This window comes from Otolemur garnettii, unplaced genomic scaffold (genome assembly GCF_000181295.1).
Source record: "Otolemur garnettii isolate 467f Iridium unplaced genomic scaffold, OtoGar3 scaffold00001, whole genome shotgun sequence".
Lineage (NCBI taxonomy): Eukaryota > Metazoa > Chordata > Mammalia > Primates > Galagidae > Otolemur > Otolemur garnettii.
The window spans coordinates 30641242-30647414 of NW_003852396.1; positions in this window are offsets into that span (position 1 = coordinate 30641242).

Below are 6173 nucleotides of genomic sequence, written 5' to 3' on the forward strand. Positions count from 1 at the left end.
CCGGGCTGGGGAATCGAACCCGCCACCTTAGGTGTATGTGGCTGGCGCCTTAGCCGCTTGAGCCACAGGCGCCGAGCCTAACAACTGTATTTACCACACAGGTTGTTGTGAGAATTAGATGAGATAATACATGTAAAGCAGTCAGCATAGTACCTAGCAGACGGTAAGCTGCTCAATAGATGATACATATTTTTTAAAAATGACAATGAGTTCCCATCCTAAATATTCTCTAAGTCTAAGACATAGATTCTGACAGAGAAATATATCTTTTCTTTTGCTATAAAATGGTTATATATCAGAAACATTTCTTTTGCTATAAAATAGTTCTGAAAGATACGTCTTGAGTGAGTATACAAGTAAATTGAGTCCAAAGTACTAATAGGTATGCAGCAAAATAGTGCATACTTGTGGAAAGACTGTAAGAATACACAATTCCATGAGGAATGCTCCAGGGAGGAATTTCCTGTGACCCTGATGATGTGATTTCTGGGTTTTTTTTTTCTTGAAAAGAGTCTCATTATGTTGCTCTTGGTAGAGTGCTATGGCATCATAGCAACCTTAAACTCTTGGGCTCAAGAGATTCTCTTGCCTCAGCCTCCCTAGTAGCTGGGACCATAGGTGCCCACCACAATGCCCAGCTATATTTTGTTCTTATTGTTGTTTAGCAGGCCCAAGACTGGCTCGAACCCACCAGCCCCAGTGCATGTGGCCGGCGCCCTACTGGGTGGTGATATGATTTCAAAGCAACTCTTATTAGGTACTCTGGTAAGCATGCGGTGCACAGATAATCATTTCCAAGGACTTCTGACAGGGGAAAGACATCTTTGAGGAGGCACCCATTCCTACTCTGTCTAATTCTCAACACTCCTTTCGGTTATCATCTTCCTTCTACTCTGAAGACAAGGAGTTTGGTGAATGCCCACAAAAGCTTGCTTTAGGAGCCCAGAGATGTCCACAGCTCAACATTTACTCTTCCCAAGAAAGAGCTAAGGAAAGTCTATCTCTGTCCTAGGAGTCCCCAGTCTCTCATACACATGACTTCAGAACTCACCATAGGCAACAATGAAGGACTGGTACTCAGGGAGGAGACAGACCTATAAGGAGTGCAAAAACTTGAGAGGCTGAGGCAAGAGAATCACTTAAGCCCAAGAGTGAGCTGTGACACCACAGCACTTTACCCAGGGCAACACCTTGAGACTCTGTCTCAAAAAAAAAAAGGAGTGTAAAATCATGGAAGAGTAAGAGACTTCCTTCTGGAGTGATGGGAGTGATGGTTCTAGATTTCTTATATGGTACACTGGGAAGAGGAGCAGGGTTGGAGTCAAACAGAACTAACTTCCAGTCCTAGATCTACTTTTTAATGTCTTCCACAAATTATTTAGCTATTTTGTGTCCCAGTTTCCTTGTCTATAAAATGGGTACAATGGCTCGGCGCCTGTGGCTCAAGTGGCTAAGGCGCCAGCCACGTACACCCAAAGTGGCGGGTTCGAATCCATTCCAGGCCCGCCAAACAACAATGATGTCTGCAACCAAAAAATAGCCAGGCGTTGTGGTGGGCGCCTGTGGTCCCAGCTACTTGGGAGGCTGAGGCAGAAGACTCACTTGAGCCCAGAAGTTGGAGGTTGCTGTGAGCTGAAATGCCATGGCACTCTACCCAGGGGGACAGCTTGAGGCTCCTGTCTCAAAAAAAAAAAAATGGGTACAATACTTTATATTTTGTAACGAGGTTGTGAAGGTCAAATAAAGTAATAGAATTTGCAAGTCTTGAGCACTGTTTGGCCCATAGTAAACACTCATGTAAATATTTTTTTTTTTTTTTTTGAGACAGAGCCTCAAGATGTTCCCCTGGGTAGAGTGCCGTGGCATTACAGCTCACAGCAACCTCCAACTCCTGGGTTCAAGCGAGTCTCCTGCCTCCGCCTCCCAAGTAGCTGGGACCACAGGCGCCCGCCACAACGCCCGGCTATTTTTTGGTTGCAGCTGTCATTGTTGTTTGGCGGGTCCGGGCTAGGGATTCGAACCCGCCACCTTAGGTGTACGTGGCTGGCGCCTTAGCCGGTTGAGCTATAGGCGCCGAGCCATCATGTAAATATTTTTCTTGTTGTTTGCTTAAGACAGAGTCTCAAGCTGTCACCCTGGGTAGAATGCTGTGGCATCATAGCTCACAGCAACTTCCAAATCTTGGGGTCAAGTGATCCTCTTGCCTTAGTTTTTTCTTATTTTTTTTTATTTGCAGTTTTTGGCTGGGGCCAGGTTTGAACCCGCCACCTCTGGTATATGGGGCCAGCACCCTACTCCTTGAGCCACAGGGACCGCTCAGTTTTTTCTATTTTTAGTAGAAATGCTGGTCTTGATTTTTTTGCTCAGGCTGGTCTTGAACTCCTGAGCTCAAGCGTCCATCCGCCTTGGCCTCCCAGAGTGCTAGGATTATGGGCATGAGCTACCACACTTGGCCTACTCATATAAATATTGATTTTCTTTCTATTTTCCTATAACTTGATAAGGAAGGGTGAGGTTTGTAAATAGCATGTAACTGGATTTTTAGAGATCATTTAGTCCATTACATTTAATTAATTTCCTGGTGTCAGGATTTTAGCTAATGCATCTTATACTTTGCATTTGTCCAAACCTTTCCATTTCTCTACTTTTTTTTTTTTTTTTTTGAGACCAGCTCTGGCATTGTTCCCCAGGCTAGAGTACAGTGGTGTCATCACAGCTCACTGGAACCTCAGACTCCTTGGCTCAAGCCAATCCTTCTCCCTCAGGCTTTCAAGCATCTGAGACTGCAGATGCACACCACCAAGCCTGGCTATTTTCTTTTTCTTCAATAGCATCACTTAGGAGTATTTTTTGTTTTTTAAGATGGGGTCTTGATATGTTGCTCAAGTTGGTCTCAAATTTGCCCACCTCAGCCCCCCAAAATCCCAGTAGCTAGAATTACAGGAATGAGCTGTTATGCCTGGCCTCTTATTTTATTTGGCTTTATTTTATCTTGATTGATTGATTAAGACAGAGTCCTACTCTGTTGCCTAGGCTAGAGTGCTATGGCATCCTCAGGCTCCCAAGTAGATGGTACTACAGGTGCCTGCCATGACACCCAGATAATTTTTTTTATTTTTTTGAGACAGAGTCTCACTTTGTCACCCTTGGCAGAGTGCCATGGCATCACAGCTCATAGCAACCTTAAACTTGGGCTCAAGTGGTTCTCTTCCCTCAGCTTCCCAAGTACCTGGGACTACAGGCACCTGCCACAGTGCCTGGTTATTTTTAGAGATGGGGTCTTACTCTAGCTCAGGCTTGTCCTGAACTCCTGAGCCCAGGCAATCCAACTGCCTCAGCCTCCAAGCCTGCTAGGATTACGGGCATGAGCCACCACACCCAGCCAATTTTTCTATTTTTAGTAGAGATGGTCTCACTCTTGCATAGGCTGCTCTCAAAGTCCTGATCTCAAGTTATATACCCACCTTGGCCTCCCCGAGTACTAGGATTACAGTTATCAGCCACCATGCCTGGCCACCTTTATTTTTTAAATTTGTGTAATATTTTTAAATTTTTGTAGTAAATTTTTGCCATTTATCAAAGCCCAGCTCTTTACCAGATTTTTAAAAATTGAGATATAACTCACCTAACGTAAAATTCACCCTTTATAAAAGTATATAATTCAGTGATTTTTATTTAGTATAGTCAAAGGTTGTGCAACCATCACCACTATCTTATACCAGGTCATTTTTTTAACCCCCCAAAGAAACGTCCTATCTTCCCCTTCTCTCAGACCCTGGCAACCACTAATCTCCTTTCTGTATGGATTGCCTACTCTGGACATTTCATATAAGTAAAATCATACAATATTTGACTCTTGTGTCTGGGCTTTTTCACTTAGCATGATGTGTGGCATGTCTTAGTACTCCCTTTTTATAGTTGAATAATATTCCATTGTATGGGTTTTACCACATTTTGTTTATTCATAAATCAGTTGATGGATATTTGGGTTGTTTTAACTTTTTAGCTATTGTGAATAATGCTACTGTGAACATTTGTATTGGTGGATATGCTTTCTATTCTCTTGGGTTAATACCTAAGAGAATTGAAAATTGAAGAGAAATTGCTAGATTATACAGTAAGTCTGTGGGTTTTTTGTTTTTTTTTTTTAGAGACAGAGCCTCAAGCTATCCCCCTGGGTAGAGTGCCATGGCATCACAGCTCATAGCAACCTCCAACTCCTGGGCTCAAGCGAGTCTCCTGCCTCAGCCTCTCAAGTAGCTGGGACTACAGGCGCCCCGCCACAACGCCTGGCCATTTTTTGGTTGCAGCCATCATTGTTGTTTGGCAGGCCCGGTCTGGGGATTCAAACCCGCCACCTTAGGTGTATGTGGCTGGTGCCTTAGCCGATTGAGCCACAGGTGCCGAGCCAAGTCTGTGTTTTTAAGTTTTTTTTTAATCTTTTTTTTATTTTTTGAAACAGTTTCACTATGTCACCCTCGGTAAAGTGCTGTGGTGTCACAGCTCACAGCAACCTCAAAGTCTTGGGCTTAAGCAAGTCTCTTGCCTCAGCCTCCCAAATAGCTGGGACTACAGGCACCCACCACAATGCCTGGCTATTTTTTTGCTGTAATTGTAATTGTTGTTTGGCAGGCCCGGGCTGGGTTCTAACACACCAGCTCCAGTGTATGTGGCTAGTGTCCTAGCTGCTGAGCTACAGGCTCCAAGCCTTGTTTTTTTTGAGATAGAGTCTTACTTTGTTACCCTTGGTAGAATGCTGTAGAGTCACAGCTCTCAGCTACTTCAAACTCTTGGGCTCCAGGCATCCTCATGCCTCAGCCTCCCAAGTATCTGGGGCTACAGGTGCCCACCACAACACCTGGCTATTTTTACAGATGGGATCTTGCTCTTGAACAGGCTGGCCTTGAACCTGTGAGCTCTTGGCAATCCACCCACCTCAGCTTACCAGAGTACTAGGATTACAGATGTGAGCTACCTTGCCCAGCCTTTAAGTTTTTTTTTTCTACCTGTCAAATTGTTTATTTCTGATTTAGTGTGTTCGTTTTTTTTAATTTAATTTAAAAAAAATAATTGAGGTGAATTACACATAATGTAAATTTACACTTTTAAAAATGAACAATACAATAGCATTTAGTACATTGACAGTGTGGTATAACTACTACCTCTAGCCAGTGCCAAGTATTTCTATCACTGCAAAGTGAAACCTCTTATTAACTAAGCAATATTTCCCTCTTCCCTTCTTCCTCTAGCCACTAGTAACCACTAATCTGCACTTGGTCTCAATGAATTTATTTACTCTTACATTTTTTATAAAAGGAATCATACAGCATGTTGTCTTTTCTGTCTTGCTTCTTTCACTTAGCATGTTTTCAGGGTTTATGGGTTATAACAGATATCAGTACTTCATTCCTTTTTACGGACAAATAAAATCCCATTGCATAGATATATTACAATTTTTTGTCCATTCATTCGTTAGTGAACATTTGAGATGTTTCCATCTTTTGGCTATTGTGAATAGTGCTGCTGTGAATAAGCATGTACACAGATCTGTTTAAGTACCTATTTTCAGTTCTTTGGATAAATACCAAGGAGTATAATTGTGGGGTCATATGATAACTTGGTGTTTAACCAAGTCCGTATCAGTCAGGAACTTCCAAGCTGTTTTCCAAAGTGGCTGCCCCATTTTACATTCCTACAAGTATTATATAGGAAGGTTCCAATTTCTCTTCTCCACATCCTAGCCAATACTTACTATTTTCCTTTTATTTTTTTCTCCATTATAGCCATTCTGCAGGTACAAAGTAGTATCTCATTGTCATTTTGATATTCATTTCCCTAATGACTAATGATGTTGAGCACTTTTTCACTACTTATTGACCATTTATCTCTCCTTTCCTTCATTCTTTTGGATTATCCCATTTTTTCTACTATGTTAGCTTTGAAATTAAATTCTCTATTTCTAAGTCGGGCAAGGTGGCTCATGCCTGTAATCTTAGCACTCTGGGAGGCTGAGGTGGGTAGATTGCTTGAGCTCACGAGTTCAAGACCAGCCTGAGCCAGAGCAAGACCCCATCACCACAAAAATAAAAAATAAAACACAAAAGACGATTGCTTAAGCCTGAGTTGAAGGTTGCTGTGAGCTATGATGCCACAGCACTCTACCCAGGGTGACA